We start from the raw sequence: 18,418 nt of genomic DNA on the forward strand, positions 1-18,418 counted from the left end.
TCATTTATCAGAGCTCTCGTGCCTGCGGGGTTTTTTTTCACATCCCCGTTCACACACCCAGCAGCCGCTGAACTTTGATAAGTGACGCGTTTCATTTATCAGAGCTCTCGTGCCTGTGTTTTTTTTTTCACATCCCCGTTCGCACACCCAGCAGCCACTGAACTTTGATAAGTGACACGGTTCATTTATCAGAGCTCTCGTGCCTGCTTTTTTTTTTTCACATCCCCGTTCACACACCCAGCAGCAACTGAACTTTGGTAAGTGACGCGGTTCATTTATCAGAGCTCTCGTGCCTGCGGGGTTTTTTTTTTCACATCCCCGTTCACACACCCAGCAGCCACTGAACTTTGATAAGTGATGCGGTTCATTTATCAGAGCTCTCGTGCCTGCGTTTTTTTTTTCACATCCCCGTTCACACACCCAGCAGCCGCCAAACTTTGATAAGTGACGCGGTTCACTTATCAGAGCTAGGGCCTGCTGTTTTATACTTTTATTTCACAGGTATTTTTTTTTCCTTTAGCTTTTTCTTTTCAGAGTAGTTTGCACCAAGCACTATCCCCCCACACTTACACATAGTTACCAATAAAGTACACCCAAGCACCACACTTACAAAAAAAATGTCCCGCTCGTCCCGTTCGTCCCAACAGCGCTATTCAGCGGAGGAGGCATATTCTTTCCTTGTCTCCGACACTGATAGCGAGGGAGAGGATCCCACTTTTCTTTATTTTTCTGATTCTTCCTCATCCTCTTCCCACTCCTAATCTTCCTCCTCCGGCCCTGCGGAACCGCCACGCAGACGCCGCAGGACAGAAGATGAGGCTAGGCCCATCGTTGATGAAGATGAAGATGAAGCGCCCACCATTGCTGAAGACGAAACAGCGCACCCCACTGCGGACCCCATATGGACCTCGCCACCCGAAAATTACGAGCCACTTATTCCTGATTTTGTAGCAGAATCAGGAATCAAGTTTGACACCACCGGCCTCACAGAACTAGACTTTTTCAAAGTCTTTTTCTCTGAGGCTTTCGTCAACCTCATGGTGGAGCAAACTAATCTGTATGCTCGGCAATTTTTGGACCAAAACTCGGGTTCATCATATTCTAACTGGTCTCCTGTAGACGCAGTTGAAATGATGCAGTTTTGGGGCCTGGTCCTCCACATGGGGATCCTGAAGAAGCCTGAACTTCGGCAATATTGGAGTGTGGATATTTTATAACACTCCAGTACTCAGAATGGTCATGACCCGGACCCGTTTTGAGGCCATCCATAAGTTCCTGCATTACAATGATAATGCACGGTGTCCCGCACGAGATGACCCCAACTTTGACCGTCTGTTCAAAGTTCGGCCGGTCATCGAACACTTCAACAAAAAGTTTGCAGAAGTGTACGTGCCTCAAAGGGACATCTGCGTGGATGAGTCCTTAATTCATTTTAAGGGGCAGCTTAGATTCCGTCAATACCTGCCCAGCAAGAGGGCCAGGTACGGAATCAAACTCTACAAGCTGTGTGAGAGTACCTCAGGGTACACCCACAGCTTTAGAGTCTACGAAGGGAAGGACAGCAGGATTGAACCGCCTGAGTGTCCTTCTATCCTGGGAGTGAGTGGGAAAATTGTGTGGGATTTGGTGCACCCACTGCTGGATAAAGGAAACACCTCTATACCGATAACTTTTATTCCAGCATCCCACTCTACAAATCTCTCTTTGCGCGAGGTACCGCAGCCTGCGGTATTGTCCGCAAAAATCAGAGAGGCCTCCCGAAGACGCTACTTGGGCAGATTCTCAGAAAAGGCGAGAGCAAAGCCCAATGTAGCAACCACCTGCTGGTTGTCAAGTACAAGGACAAAAGGGATGTCCTTCTGTTGACCACCATACATGGTGATGGCAGAGCCCTCAGCACTATACGGGGTACCTCTGCACAGGTCTTCAAACCGGACTGTGTACTTGGGTACAACAAAAACATGGGGGGCGTTGATCTCTCCGATCAACTCCAACTGTACAGTGCTTTGAGAAAGGCCAGGGTGTGGTACAAAAAGCTGTCCGTGCACATCGTACAAATGGCAATGCTCAACGCTTTCCTGCTGTCACGATGTGCACGCAACACCGATACGTCGTACCTTCATTTCCAGGAGGTAGTGGTTAAGGCCCTGATGTTTGGCACGAGGGAAGGAGCGGGCCCCAGTACTTCTGGAACTGAAGGTGCACGTATCGTACCAGGCCAGCATTTTCCTGGGGTGGTCCCGCCAACTGAAAAAAAAGGTAAGCCGCAAAAAAGGTGCCGAGTGTGCTACAAAAGAGGAATTCGAAGGGACACCATCTATCAATGCGACACCTGCCCCGACAAACCTGGCCTGTGTATGAAGGATTGCTTTAAATTGTACCACACCTCCATGCACTACTAATTTACTTTACAGGAAATAGAATAATTCCAAAGTTGGCACATCTACGTAAGTTCTCTGGGGGTCTACTTTCCAAAATGTTGTCACTTGTGTTTTTTTTTCCTGTTTAGGCACATCAGGGGCTCTTCAAATGGAACATGACGCCCGCAGACGATTCCATCAAAGTCTGCATTCAAAAACGTCAGTACTTCCCTTTCGAGCCCCAACGTGTGCCCAAACAGTTTTTTCCCACATGTGGGGTACCAGCGTACTCAGGGCAAATTGGACAACAACTTTTGTGTCCAATTTCTCCTGTTACCCTTGGGAAATTAAAAAATTGGGGACTAAAAGATCATTTTTGTGGGCAAAAAATATGATTTTTTATTTTCACGCCCGGGCGTTATAAACTTTAGTGAAACACTAAAAGTTCTCACCACACATCTAGACAAGTTCCTTAGGGGGTCTAGTTTCCAAATTGAGGTCACTTGTGGGGGGTTTCCACTGTTTAGGCACATCAGGGGCTCGGCAAACGGAACGTGACGGCCACAGACAATTCCATCAAAGCCTGCGTTCCAAAACGTCACTACTTCCCTTCCGAGCCCTGACGTGTGCCCAAACAGTACTTTTCTCCCACATATGGGGTATTGTCGTACTCAGGACAAATTGGACTACAACTTTTGTGGTCCAATTTCTTCAGTTACCGTTGTGAAAATAAAAAATTGGGGACTAAACGATCATGTTTGTGGAAAAAATACGTTTTTTTATTTTCACGCATGGGCGGTATAAACTTCTGTGAAGCACTTGGGGGATAAAAGTGCTCACCCCACATCTAGATAAGTTCCTTAGGGGGTTTAGTTTCCAAAATGGGGTCACTTGTGGGGGGTTTCCACAGTTTAGGCACATCAGGGGCTCACCAAACGCGACATGGCGTCCGATCTCAATTCCAGCTAATTTTAGCTTGAAAATGTCTTATGGCGCTCCTTCCCTTCTGAGCCCTGCCATGCGCCCAAACAGTGGTTCCCCCCCACATATGGGGTATTGTCGTACTCAGGACAAATTGGACTACAACTTCTGTGGTCCAATTTCTTCAGTTACCCTTGTGAAAATAAAAAATTGGGGATTAAACGATCATGTTTGTGGAAAAAATACGTTTTTTTTATTTTCACACATGGGCGGTATAAACTTCTGTGAAGCACTTGGGGGATAAAAGTGCTCACCCCACATCTAGATAAGTTCCTTAGGGGGTTTAGTTTCCAAAATGGGGTCACTTGTGAGGGGTTTCCACTGTTTAGGCACATCAGGGGCTCACCAAACACGACATGGCGTCCGATCTCAATTCCAGCTAATTTTAGCTTGAAAAAGTCTTATGGCGCTCCTTCCCTTCTGATCCCTGCCATGCGCCCAAACAGTGGATCCCCCCCCACATATGGGGTATTGTCGTACTCAGGACAAATTGGACTACAACTTTTGTGGTCCAATTTCTTCAGTTACCCTTGTGAAAATAAAAAATTGGGGACTAAACGATCATGTTTGTGGAAAAAATATGTTTTTTTATTTTCACGCATGGGCAGTATAAACTTCTGTGAAGCACTTGGGGGATAAAAGTGCTCACCACACATCTAGATAAGTTCCTTAGGGGGTCTAGTTTCCAAAATGGGGTCACTTGTGGGGGGTTTCCACAGTTTAGGCACATCAGGGGCTCACCAAACGCGACATGGCATCCGATCTCAATTCCAGCTAATTTTAGCTTGAAAAAGTCTTATGGCGCTCCTTCCCTTCTGAGCCCTGCCATGCGCCCAAACAGTGGTTCCCCCCCACATATGGGGTATTGTCGTACTCAGGACAAATTGGACTACAACTTTTGTGGTCCAATTTCTTCAGTTACCCTTGTGAAAATAAAAAATTGGGGACTAAACGATCATGTTTGTGGAAAAAATAAGTTTTTTTATTTTCACGCATAGGCGGTATAAACTTCTCTGAAGCACTTGGGGGATAAAAGTGCTCACCACACATCTAGATAAGTTCCTTAGGGGGTCTAGTTTCCAAAATGGGGTCACTTGTGGGGGTTTCCACAGTTTAGGCACATCCGGGGCTCACCAAACGCGACATGGCGTCCGATCTCAATTCCAGCTAATTTTAGCTTGAAAAAGTCTTATGGCGCTCCTTCCCTCCTGATCCCTGCCATGCGCCCAAACAGTGGATCCCCCCCCCACATATGGGGTATTGGCGTACTCAGGACAAATTGGACTACAACTTTTGTGGTCCAATTTCTTCAGTTACCCTTGTGAAAATAAAAAATTGGGGACTAAACCATCATGTTTGTGGAAAAAATAGGATTTTTTATTTTCACACACGGGCGGTATAAACATCTGTGAAGCACTTGGGGGATAAAAGTGCTCACCACACATCTAGATAAGTTCCTTAGGGGGTCTAGTTTCCAAAATGGGGTCACTTGAGGGGAGTTTCCACTGTTTAGGCACATCAGGGGCTCACCAAACGCGACATGGCGTCCGATCTCAATTCCAGCTAATTTTAGCTTGAAAATGTCTTATGGCGCTCCTTCCCTTCTGAGCCCTGCCATGCGCCCAAACAGTGGATCCCCCCCCCACATATGGGGTATTGGCGTACTCAGGACAAATTGGACTACAACTTTTGTGGTCCAATTTCTTCAGTTACCCTTGTGAAAATAAAAAATTGGGGACTAAACCATCATGTTTGTGGAAAAAATAGGATTTTTTATTTTCACACACGGGCGGTATAAACATCTGTGAAGCACTTGGGGGATAAAAGTGCTCACCACACATCTAGATAAGTTCCTTAGGGGGTTTAGTTTCCAAAATGGGGTCACTTGTGAGGGGTTTCCACTGTTTAGGCACATCAGGGGCTCACCAAACGCGACATGGCATCCGATCTCAATTCCAGCTAATTTTAGCTTGAAAAAGTCTTATGGCGCTCCTTCCCTTCTGAGCCCTGCCATGCGCCCAAACAGTGGATCCCCCCCACATATGGGGTATTGTCGTACTCAGGACAAATTGGACTACAACTTTTGTGGTCCAATTTCTCCTGTTACCTTTGGGAAAATAAAAAAATTGACGCTAAAAGATCGTTTTCATGACTAAAAAGTTACATTTTCATTTTTTCCTTCAACATTGCTTTAGCTCTCATGAAGCACCAGAAGGGTTAATAAACTTCTTGAATGTGGTTTTGATCAGCTTGAGGGGTGCAGTTTTTAGAATGGTGTCACTTTTGGGTATTTTTTGCTATATAGACCCCTAAATGTGACTTCAAATGTGAGGTGGTCCCTAAAAAAAATGGTTTTGTAAATTTTGTTGTAAAAATGAGAAATTGCTGGTCAACTTTTAACCCTTATAACTCCCTAACAAAAAAAAAATTTGTTTCCAAAATTGTGCTGATGTAAAGTAGACATGTGGGAAATGTTACTTATTAAGTATTTTGTGTGACATATCTCTGTGATTTAAGGGCATAAAAATTCAAAGTTGGAAAATTGCAAAATTTTCAAAATTTTCGCCAAATTTCCATTTTTTCAGAAATAAACGCAGGTAATATCAAAATTTTTTTACCACTATCATGAAGTACAATATGTCACGAGAAAACCTCGGGGCTTAAGGGGTTAAAAATTGAAAAATAAATAAAAATATACCTAAATTGTATTGCATATTTTAACAAATATTTCATAGGTTACAGCAGAGTAGGGCCCGGCCAAAAGTGTCTACCGTGTTATGGTGGCGGCTTAAAAAATCTTTTGGCCAAAACAAAAGCTGCTGGCTATATGTGTGATCTGGTGATGGGAACTGTTAGGCCATGTTCACACTTTGCGGTTTTTACTGCGGAACCGCGGCGATTTTGATGCTGCGGGTCCGCATCAGTTTCCATAGCGTTTCCATTTACATGTAAACCCTATGGAAACCGCAAACCGTTGTGCACATGCTGCGGGAAAAACCACGCAGAAACGCAGCGGTTTAAAACCCGCAGCATGTCACTTCTTTGTGCAGAATCGCTGCGATTCTGCACCCATAGGAATGCATTGAACCGCTTACTTCCCACATGGGGCTGTGCCCACGTTGCGGGAAGTAAGCAGTTAATGTGCGGGTGGTACCCAGGGTGGAGGAGAGGAGACTCTCCTCCAGGCCCTGGGAACCATATTTGGGGTAAAAAAAAAGAATAAAAATAAAAAATCATGATATACTCACCTCTCAGCGCTGCACGCGGCCGGCCGGTCAGAGTTGCTGTGCGAACAGGACCTGCGGTGACGTCGCGGTCACATGACCGTGATGACGCCCGGGTCACATGACCGTGACGTCACGAAGGTCCTTCTCGGCAGAGCATCTTTGGAACCGGAGCGCCGCGTGCAGCGCCGAGGAGATCCGGACATCGGAGGGTGAGTATAACCAATTTTTATTATTTTTAACATTACTATTGATGCTGCATATTGCTGCATATGCAGCATCAATAGTATAGGAGTAATCCCGCAGCGGAAACCGCGGAACAAACCGCGATAAATCTGCAGGGATAACCGCAGCGGTTTTGCCCTGCAGATTTATCAATTCCGCTGCGGGAGAACCCGCAGAGGGACGCCGCAAAGTGTGAACGTGGCCTTAATGTGTGATAGGTGAGAAGTGGAGTTTTTCCAAGAGAGAGCAGTGGGACTGTGGACAGTTCGAGGGGTGGAGCGTGGAGGCGGGGCTGGGGTGGAGCCTGGGCGAAGTCTCAAGGGGGCCCCGAAAAATTTGCCAGTATGGGGCCCCGAAATTTCTAGTGGCAGCCCTGGCAAGCAGCATCCACCACGCTCCAGAGTGCAGCACCCCTGCAGCAAGCAGCATCCAACACGCTCCAGAGTGCAGCACCCCGGCGGCAAGCAGCATGCATCTCACTCCAGAATGCAGCACCTCTGCAGTAAGCAGCATCCACAACGCTGAACAGTCCAGCACCACACGCTGCTACAGAGGCCAAAACAAAGAAACTCAGAAGGACTCCAACTATTGACTTGGCACCGCACCGTAAGACCAGGAGCAAGAAATCTCGGCCAAAACAGCTCTTACCACCTCCACCCTCACCTCCCAATGTGTCTCTGTTGTCTAATATGTCACTATCTTCCCTTGGTTGTCCCCCTTCCAATTTGTCTATCCCTTCCCACAGTTCAACTCCAAATGTGTTGTCTATTCCCAATGTGTCCAGTCCCATCCAGGAGCCAATCCTTCAATTAATTGCCCTGTAACCCCTTCATCATCAAATGTAACTCAATCATCCCAGCACAACACCCCCAAGGTCCACAATATATTACCGTCATACAGAACCCGAACATAAAACCCATTGTTTTTGTTGTTAAATAAAATTATATTGTTTGCACAATCCTTGTTTTCTTTATCTCTTTATGCGAAAACACACACGTGTCTATTGTATTGTTGAGTCAAGTTGTAACGGGTGTTTAACTGGAGGTGTTTTATTAGTAGTTAAGTCAGCAAACATATTTAGTAAGTCAGCAAACATAAACATTTACTTAAAGTGACTTAAACCATATTGTCTTGCCATGCAAGACGTCCAATATCCTAAACAAAGTAAGCAGCAAACTTGTCCCTCATGTGGGCAACTTCCACTGTAGTCCTCAGAGGGTGATCACGGTAATCCTGCAAAGTGGTATCAACAGGTTCGTCAAGTTGTAACTGTAGTCACGTTTTTGCCAGGATGTAATTGTGCATAACAATACACGTTTTGACCACATCATCAATTGTCTCTGTTTTTAGATTGATTGGTGTTCCCAAAACACACCATTTTGACCCCAGCAAACCAAAGGTAAAAACTCCACAGTTCTTTGTGCCCTTGTCAGTCGGTAGTTGAAAACCCTTTTGGCATGATTCAAATCCCGACTCGAGTAGGGTTTTATGAGGTTGGCACACATTTGAAATGCCTCATCCCCAACCACAACAAACGGCATTGGCGGTCCATCAGTGTCCGGCAGAGGTTGTGGTGGAGGAAAATTAAAATCATTAGCATACAAACGTTGTCCCATGTCAGAGTTTTTGAAAGTCTGTGAGTAATTTCCTCGTCCAATTGAGCCAACGTCAATAGCGACAAATCGACCCTCAGCATCTGCCATGAGAACAATCGAAAAGTATTTTTTGTAATTGAAATACTCGGATCCACTTCCAACAGGTTTCAGAATCCGAATGTTTGCAGTCCACAACTCCCACACAGTTAGGAAAATAAAAAATTACAGCCAGAGTTCAGTTGTGGAAGGAATTCTGCACGCAGAACGCCACATAAAGCACGGCAGGTTTCTCCAACAATCCCAGAAAGGGTGGACACTCCAATCCGGAATTGGAAACGTAGAGATCTTAAGGTCTCTCCGGTAGCCAGGAATCTGACGAACAGAAAATGGGAAAAAAAATCAGTACATGGCTTTTCTAACAATAATACAAACGACGTGTTAATTTTTCAATATTATGCACCTCAGGGTCACCAACAGATGTTCCTCAGCAGGAATTGCTCTACATAGATGCGTGTCCTGCCTGGTGATAGATCCTCGCACACGTTGCAGCAATTCATCGAAGCTCTGTTCAGACATCCATGTGTAGTCGAAAACCTTCTCTGGGTTTGCACGCAGCTCGGTGTACAACAAGTGGTAGGCTCCATGGCTCTCTCAGACTTCAACGATGGGGTGTTGCCAGTAGCAATGACATCTTCTCCGTCTTGCTCTTCTTCTTTCTTTTTTGCAAGCCACTGCAAAGGCAAAAGACAATGTCAATTTCAAATCCAGATTACGATAGAAGCTCTCCATGCCAAGATCCATCTTGTAGCTGTAAACAGCAGCAAAAGGTGAGGGATTCATCTGTGTAGGGTCTATATATACAGAATCGCCATGAGACGTGCCCATTGGGTGTGGCTTTTGTCAAGGAAATTCTTTGAAACTTCAAATGCATGCGCTGAAAAAATGCAAATGCATGCAAAACCACACACTAACTTTTTTTGACATCATGCGTAAGCTGATGCGGATAAAAAATGCTGCATAACCATGGGTTTGCATGCGTTTGCACATGCAGATGATACGCTGCGCACAGAGACGCTAATGTGAACTTAGCCTAAGCCAAACATCCAACTCCTCAATTTCCCTGACTTCCGACTCCACAGCACTGCCTCACTACTGAGCATGTACATAATGTGCAGTACAGATTCATCTCAACTAAAAGCCTTGATCAGGAATAGAACAGAAATTTATAGGACATTTCATAACTTTGCCAAATTCTTATGAAAAAATTTACATCACATACTGCATTGAACTACTGCCTACATTTGTTGGTCCCATCTGGATACGGGCATATCCACCAACAGTCATGTACTCTGTCATGTGTCATTTTCGGGTGTATGCACATACTGGAGGAAGAAACCCAAACGTAGTCTACTACATGTAAGTGTCCGCCTATAGTGGGCGTATATGCCCGAAAGTGATGCATGACAGAGTACATGTTGACTCCGTCAGCGCACACCCCCAAATCTCGCTTTGCGGGGGCATTTGGGCAAGCCCCCATAGGACCAACATGCTGTGTGAAGGGAACCTTTCTCCTGACAAAGCTGTGCGTCTACAGCGAAACGCATGAGGTTCTCTCTTGCTCCTGCTACTCTCCTCCTGGGTATATCGCCATAGGCGCCAGTAGGTATAGCTGTCGTCCCTCCTCACTTGAGGTGCGGCCAGTGCTATTTGTCTTAAAAGGAATCTGTCACCTCAAATTGGCGGGCTATGTAAATGCCCTGTGTCCATTCCGATGGGCGGTGTTTCATCTTCTTTTCTCCACCCCATCCTTCCCCGCTATCTGCAATATTTTCGTGAATTTGAGTAGGTGTCTTCCATAGTTCGCGTGTGCGCAATGCAATCTTGCCTCGCGCACGCGCAGTATGCTTTGCCCAACTGCGGGCAAAGCCAAAAAGCACTGTGTATGGAGGACATCTACTCAAATTCACGAAAATATTGCGGACAGCGGGGAACGTTGGGGTGGAGAAAAGACGAAATACCGCCCATTGGACCAGACACAGGGCATTTACATAGCCCGCCAATTTGAGGTGACAGATTCCCTTTAAGAACTGACAGTTTTCTTTTGCGACCTACTATCCTTACCTACTTTCTATGGAAGGCAACCGAGAATATATCTTGGTATGATTACTCCATTCTACATCATAGCTTTTACATCTTTTGCGCATTAGATTGGTTAAATATAATATTTTCTATACCATATACACCAGGAGGCACTATCTACATGCCAGACATATGGGCTTGTATCTGATTATATATCTGTGATATGCATGTCTAAGTGCTATTAATAGATTCCCAGTTAGCACTGTTGTATAGCCCCAGTTCCGAATATTCTTTGCCATCATATCACTGAGGTTATCTGCATAATACACTCACCGGCCACTTTATTAGGTACACCTGTCCAACTTCTTGTTAACACTTAATTTCTAATCAGCCAATCACATGGCGGCAACTCAGTGCATTTAGGCATGTAGACATGGTCAAGACAATCTCCTGCAGTTCAAACCGAGCATCAGTATGGGGAAGAAAGGTGATTTGAGTGCCTTTGAACGTGGCATGGTTGTTGGTGCCAGAAGGGCTGGTCTGAGTATTTCAGAAACTGCTGATCTACTGGGATTTTCACGCACAACCATCTCTAGGGTTTACAGAGAATGGTCCGAAAAAGAAAAAAAATCCAGTGAGCGGCAGTTCTGTGGGCGGAAATGCATTGTTGATGCCAGAGGTCAGAGGAGAATGGGCAGACTGGTTCGAGCTGATAGAAAGGCAACAGTGACTCAAATCGCCACCCGTTACAACCAAGGTAGGCCTAAGAGCATCTCTGAACGCACAGTGCGTCGAACTTTGAGGCAGATGGGCTACAGCAGCAGAAGACCACACCGGGTACCACTCCTTTCAGCTAAGAACAGGAAACTGAAGCTACAATTTGTACAAGCTCATCAAAATTGGACAGTAGAAGATTGGAAAAACGTTGCTTGGTCTGATGAGTCTCGATTTCTGCTGCGACATTCGGATGGTAGGGTCAGAATTTGGCGTAAACAACATGAAAGCATGGATCCATCCTGCCTTGTATGGAGCATCTTTGGGATGTGCAGCCGACAAATCTGCGGCAACTGTGTGATGCCATCATGTCAATATGGACCAAAATCTCTGAGGAATGCTTCCAGCACCTTGTTGAATCTATGCCACGAAGAATTGAGGCAGTTCTGAAGGCAAAAGGGGGTCCAACCCGTTACTAGCATGGTGTACCTAATAAAGTGGCCGGTGAGTGTATATTTGTATATACTGTTGGGTCTACTTAATAATAATTGCCAAAAAAAGAAAAGAAAGAAAATGAGCACCGCTGTAGTGCACTTACCCCTCGTGTGTGGAATTTATCCAAGTAGCTGAGACTCCATCGTCTCATATGGTCGGCTCTTTGAGGGTGCTGCAGCCTGTGAGATCCAACATAATCAAGTCCAAAGAAAAAGAATGTAGCGCACTCCTCAGGCCGGACAAAAAAATCGTTTTCTTTATTCTTTAAAAGGACATTTTACAGAGTCAAGCGGGCGGGAGGGAACGTGCTGGAGGAAAAAAGGACAACAGTTGTTTCGCGCAGAAGGCGCTTCTACAGGTCCCGGTGATAGACGGAAATGGGGAGGAGGGATTTATAGTCTTATCCAGACATTGTTACCTCCCCATATTGCCGTGCCTCACAGGTAATACAAATTAATTGTTTATTTTATAACGATACAAAAAAAACATATAGCAGATTTAAAACAAGTGCTCATACACATACTTTAAAAACCGAAGTGAAGTGTGCTAAGTCATATTATATTTAACACAGCTTAGAGAGAGGAGAAAAAAGGAAGGATATGTATCTAACGCAGCAAGAGGGATATCTGTAACAAATTTGTGAGTGCGGATTAAAGGAAGACCGACATGTCTATCCGTTCATTTAGTCCCATTGGGCCAATAGCGTTTGTACGCATTATCCATCGAGCCTCACATCTTAATAGAAGCTGATTTAAATTCCCCCCTTGTTGCGGTGAAAACACCCGTGAAATGCCAGCAAAATGTAATGTTTGAGTGTTACCTGCATGAATTTGCCTGACATGATTTATTAAACGGGGGACACCCTTTCCTGTTCGGACTGAAGCAAAATGTTCTTTTATACGAATGTATAGGGGGCGGATGGTTTTACCTATATAATAGAAACCACACTGGCAAAAGATGACATACACTACATAGGTGGTTTTACAGGAGATGAAATCTTTGACGGTGTGCTTTATTGGTCCTATTTTAATGGTATTACCCGTTATATGTTGTGTACATAGGTTACAATGTCCGCACTTAAAATTTCCCTTAGGGGTATCTTTGTTGAGCCAATGTGTGCGGTCAGTGGTGATTCGATTTCGTACCAATATGTCCCCTATGTTTTTGCTGCGTCGGCTAGCAAACAACGGGCCTTTTTCAAGTCTGTCAGTCAACTCTGTATCTTTACCTAGTATATGCCAATTTTTCCTGATTATTGACCTTATGTGCGTGTCCATCGGTCCATATTTGAAACTGAATATAAACCGTTTATTATCACTGGTGTTTTTATAATTATCCAATTTTTTGGAAGGGGAAGCTTCTTTTTCTGCCCTTATTAGGGCTGCATCAAGTAAGGGGAGTGGATATCCCCGATTTGCGAAGCGCTTATACAACATCTGCGATTGTTTTTTGAAACCCCTATCAGTGCTATTGATCCTTTTGACCCTTAGAAATTGGCTAAACGGCAAAGCCTGTTTTGTATAGAAGGGGTGAGCGCTTTGGAAATGGAGGAGTGCATTGGAGGAGGTGGGCTTACGGAAAACCTCAGTGTTTATTTCTCCTTCTTCTATCATGATTTTTACGTCCAAAAAGTCTAAACTTTGGTTCCCATACAGAGAAGTGAAACTCATGTTCATGGTATTATTTTCAGATAAGAAGGAAACAAAGTTAGAAAAATCATCTGCTGAACCATCCCAGATAACCAAGACGTCATCCACATACCTAATAAATAGCTTTATATGTTTAAGGAAAGGATTGACCTCAGAATAGACATACTTGTCCTCAAAATATGCTAAATAAAGGTTAGCCAGGGTACATGCGACTGATGTACCCATGGCTGTACCTTCTCGTTGGACATACCATTGATTATCAAATATAAAAGCATTACGTTTGAGTACAAATGTCAAACCGTCACATATAAAGCTAATAGTTTGGTCGTCTGTTGGTGTTTTATGTAATATTTCTCTTATGACCTTGACCCCTAGATCTTGTGGGATCCTGGTATATAAGCTTTCTACATCAACTGATGCTAAGCTGAAAGTTTCCTGCCAGGTAAAATTTTTTATTACCCGTAATAAATGATTAGTGTCTTTAATGTATGAGGGTATATCTTGGAGAAGGGGGCGTAGGAGCCAATCCAAATACCTCGATAGAGGCTCCGTAAGGGAGCCCACCCCTGACACAATTGGTCGACCTGGGGGGTTAGTTATTGATTTATGAACTTTTGGTACGTGGTACCAATGAGGTTTATTTGGTGAGTCCGGTATTAGTTTTTCTGCCTGTTTCTTTGAAATTGTCCCCCTCTCTACATATACCCTCAACATAGATCTTAATTCATTCTGAAATTTTACTGTGGGGTCACTTTTAATTTTTTCATAGGTTGTACCGTCTGTCAATTGTCTAAGAGCCTCCGTTATATAGTAGTTTTTTGTCAAAAGAACGATATTGCCTCCTTTATCTGATGCTCGGACTACTGTGTCTTGCCAATTTTGTATTTCTTTCAAAGCCCTATTTTCTACTGTAGATAAATTCAATGGCATTGTTTGATAGAGTAAAGCTTCCATATCTTTATTAACTTGTGTCTCAAAGATATCCACTGGGTTGCCCGGGGCAACTGGAGGCATAAAGGTGGACTTGACCCCTCCCATGAATGGCTCTATTGAGGTTTTTTGAGCGGGTGTCAATTCTATCATAGGGTCCGTTAAACTTAACAGTAGCCGAGCATCTTCTCGTATAGGTGGCATAAAGCCCAGAGGACCCACCTTGCATGGGGTTTCTCCGGGTAAAATGCTCCGTTAGAGTTGTTATTTTTGGTTTTAAACATTTTAAACAGATGTATTTTTCTCACTGCTTTATACATATCGATCTTAAAATCTACCAAATCGAAAGGCTCAGGAAGACAAAAGTTCAGACCCTTAGCAAGCACAGAAAACTCAGAAACTGCTGATCTACTGGGATTTTCACGCACAACCATCTCTAGGGTTTACAGAGAATGGTCCGAAAAAGAAAAAAAATCCAGTGAGCGGCAGTTCTGTGGGCGGAAATGCATTGTTGATGCCAGAGGTCAGAGGAGAATGGGCAGACTGGTTCGAGCTGATAGAAAGGCAACAGTGACTCAAATCGCCACCCGTTACAACCAAGGTAGGCCTAAGAGCATCTCTGAACGCACAGTGCGTCGAACTTTGAGGCAGATGGGCTACAGCAGCAGAAGACCACACCGGGTACCACTCCTTTCAGCTAAGAACAGGAAACTGAGGCTACAATTTGTACAAGCTCATCGAAATTGGACAGTAGAAGATTGGAAAAACGTTGCTTGGTCTGATGAGTCTCGATTTCTGCTGCGACATTCGGATGGTAGGGTCAGAATTTGGCGTAAACAACATGAAAGCATGGATCCATCCTGCCTTGTATGGAGCATCTTTGGGATGTGCAGCCGACAAATCTGCGGCAACTGTGTGATGCCATCATGTCAATATGGACCAAAATCTCTGAGGAATGCTTCCAGCACCTTGTTGAATCTATGCCACGAAGAATTGAGGCAGTTCTGAAGGCAAAAGGGGGTCCAACCCGTTACTAGCATGGTGTACCTAATAAAGTGGCCGGTGAGTGTATATTTGTATATACTGTTGGGTCTACTTAATAATAATAATCTTTATTTTTCTTGACACACTGTTGCTTACTGGGTTTTTGAATATTCTTATGGTACATTTACATGTTCCCTAGGTATATGGCTACAGACTATTATTGATTTTCTAGATGTTATTCTTATCTGCCTTATACACTATGTTCCAAATTATTATGCAAATTACATTTTTCTCAGATTTTCCTAAAAGTTCGGGGCAAATGACAGTCAGTATAATAAAAGTCATCACCCGTTAGATTATACATTGAATTTTATTGAGAAACCTCCCAATGATAACAGTATAATCTCCAAAATGAATACAAACTCAAAATGCACTGTTCCAAATTATTATGCACAGTAGAATTTCTAAACATTTGATATGTTTTAAAGAACTGAAAATGCTCAATTGTGGAATTTGCAGCATTAGGAGGTCACATTCACTGAACAAAAAAGCTATTTAACTCCAAAACATCCTAACAGGCCAAGTTACATGTTAACATAGGAACCCTTCTTTGATGTCACCTTCACAATTCTTGGATCCATTAAACTTGTGAATTTTTGGAGAGTTTCTGCTTGTATTTCTTTGCATGAAGTCAGAATTGCCTCCCAGAGCTGCTGTTTTGATGTGAACTGCCTCCCACCCTCATAGATCTTTTGCTTGATGATACTCCAAAGGTTCTCTATAGGGTTGAGGTCAGGGGAAGATGGTGGCCACACCATGAGTTTATCTCCTTTTATGCCCATAGCAGCCAATGACTCAGAGGTATTCTTTGCAGCATGAGATGGTGCATTGTCATGCATGAAGAAGATTTTGTTCCTGAAGGCACGTTTCTCCTTTTTATACCATGGAAGAAAGTTGTCAGTCAGAAACTTTATGTACTTTGCAGAGGTCAATTTCACACCTTTAGGAACCTTAAAGGGCCCTACCAGCTGTTTCCCCATGATTCCGGCCCAAAACATGACTCCTCCACTCCTTGCTGACGTCGCAGCCTTGTTGGGACATGGTGGCCATCCACTACTCCATCCATCTGGACCATCCACAGTTGCTCGACACTCATCAGTAAACAAGACTGTTGGAAAATTAGTCTTCATGTATGTCTGGGCCCACTGCAACCGTTTCTGCTTGTGAAAACTGTTTAGCGGTGGCCGAATAGTAGGTTTATGCACCACAGCAAGCCTTTGAAGGATCCTACACCTTGAAGTTCGAGGGACTCCAGAGGCACCAGCAGCTTCAAATATCTGTTTGCTGGTTTGTAATGGCTTTTTAACAGCTGCTCTCTTAATCCGATTAACTTGACTGGCAAAAACCTTCCTCATTCTGCCTTTATCAGCACGAACACGTCTGTGCTCAGATTCAGCCACAAATCTCTTCACAGTATGATGATCACGCTTAAGTTTTCGGGAAATATCTATTGTTTTCATCCCTTGACCAAGGCATTGCACTATTTGATGCTTTTCAGGAAGAGAGAGATCCTTTTTATTTCCGATATTGCTTGAAACCTGTGACCTGCTTAATAATGTGGAACATCATTTTTAAGTAGTTTTCCTTTAATTAGAATCACCTGGAAAACTAATTATCACATGTGTTTCAGATTGTTTTCAGTGATCCATTGAGCCCTGAGACACAATACCATCCACAAGTTTATTTGAAAAACAAAACAATTAAATCTTTACGACACTGAAATCCAATTTGCATAATAATTTGGAACACAGTGTAGACAAGCCATCTATTACAACCATCCGTGTATATTGTGGGGCTCAGTTTGGGCATATTATTGCTTAGGGGATTGCTACAAGATATAAAACCATTTAAAACCAATTACTGTATATACTCGAGCATAAGCCGACCCGAGTATAAGCCGAGACCCCTAATTTTGCCACAAAAAACTGGGAAAACTTAATGACTCGTGTATAAGCCTAGGGTGGAAAATGCAGCAGCTACCGGTAAATGTCAAAAATAAAAATAGATACCAATAAAAGTAAAATGAATTGAGACATCAGTAGGTTAAGTGTTTTTGAATATCCATATTGAATCAGGAGCCCCATATAATTCTCTTATAGTTCATGATGGACCCCATAAGATGCTCCATACAAAATACGCCCCATATAATGCTCCAGTTTATGATGGGCCCCATAAGATGCTCCATACAGACATTTGCCCCTTATAATGCTGCACAAATGCTGATTATGGCCCCATATGATGCTCCATAGACACATTTCTCCCGTATAATGCTCCACAAATGCTGATTATGGCCCCATAAGATGCTCCATAGAGATATTTGCCCCATATAATGCTGCACAGATGCTGATTATGGCCCCATAAGATGCTCCAGACACATTTGCCCCATACAATGCTCCACAAATGCTGATTATGGCTCCATAAGATGCTCCATAGAGATATTTGCCCCATATAATGCTGCACAAATGCTGATTATGGCCCCATAAGATGCTCCATAGACACATTTGCCCCGTATAATGCTCCACAAATGCTGATTATGGCCCCATAAGATGCTCCATAGAGATATTTGCCCCATATAATGCTGCACAAATGCTGATTATGACCCCATAAGATGCTCTATAGAGATATTTGCCCCATATAATGCTGCACAAATGCTCATTATGACCCCATAAGATGCTCTATAGAGATATTTGCCCCATATAATGCTGCACATGGCCCCATAATATGCTCCATAGAAATATTTGCCCCATACAATGCTGCACAAATGCTGATTATGGCCCCATAAGATGCTCCATAGAATATTATACCCCATATGCTGTTGCTGCGATTAAAAAAAAAAAATCACATACTCACCTCTCGTCGCTCAGGCCCCCGGCACTTGCAATATTCACCTGACCTCGTTCCACCGTCGGCGCCGCTGTGTCTTCCACATCCTCTGCACTGACTGTTCAGGCAGAGGGCGGTGCGCACACTAATCACGTCATCGCGCCCTCTGACCTGAGCGTCACTGCAGTGGACGCAGAAGACACAGCGGCGCTGACGGTGGAACGGGGAACAGGTGAATATCGCGCACTGCCCCCCCGTCATACTCACATGCTCCCGGCGTGGTTCCTGCACGTCCCTGG

At 44.0% G+C, this 18,418-nt stretch overlaps 1 long non-coding RNA gene across 1 annotated transcript; it reads right to left on the reverse strand.

The window, feature by feature from the left end:
• Nucleotides 1-7,855: 7,855 nt before the first annotated feature.
• Nucleotides 7,856-12,585, reverse strand: LOC143809926 (uncharacterized). Its single transcript, XR_013222536.1, has 3 exons — nt 11,777-12,585; nt 8,846-9,116; nt 7,856-8,757 (listed from the first exon to the last, which is right to left on the reverse strand). It is a non-coding gene; the product is annotated as an uncharacterized LOC143809926 (long non-coding RNA).
• Nucleotides 12,586-18,418: the final 5,833 nt, after the last annotated feature.

Source organism: Ranitomeya variabilis, chromosome 2 (assembly GCF_051348905.1).
Source record: "Ranitomeya variabilis isolate aRanVar5 chromosome 2, aRanVar5.hap1, whole genome shotgun sequence".
NCBI lineage: Eukaryota > Metazoa > Chordata > Amphibia > Anura > Dendrobatidae > Ranitomeya > Ranitomeya variabilis.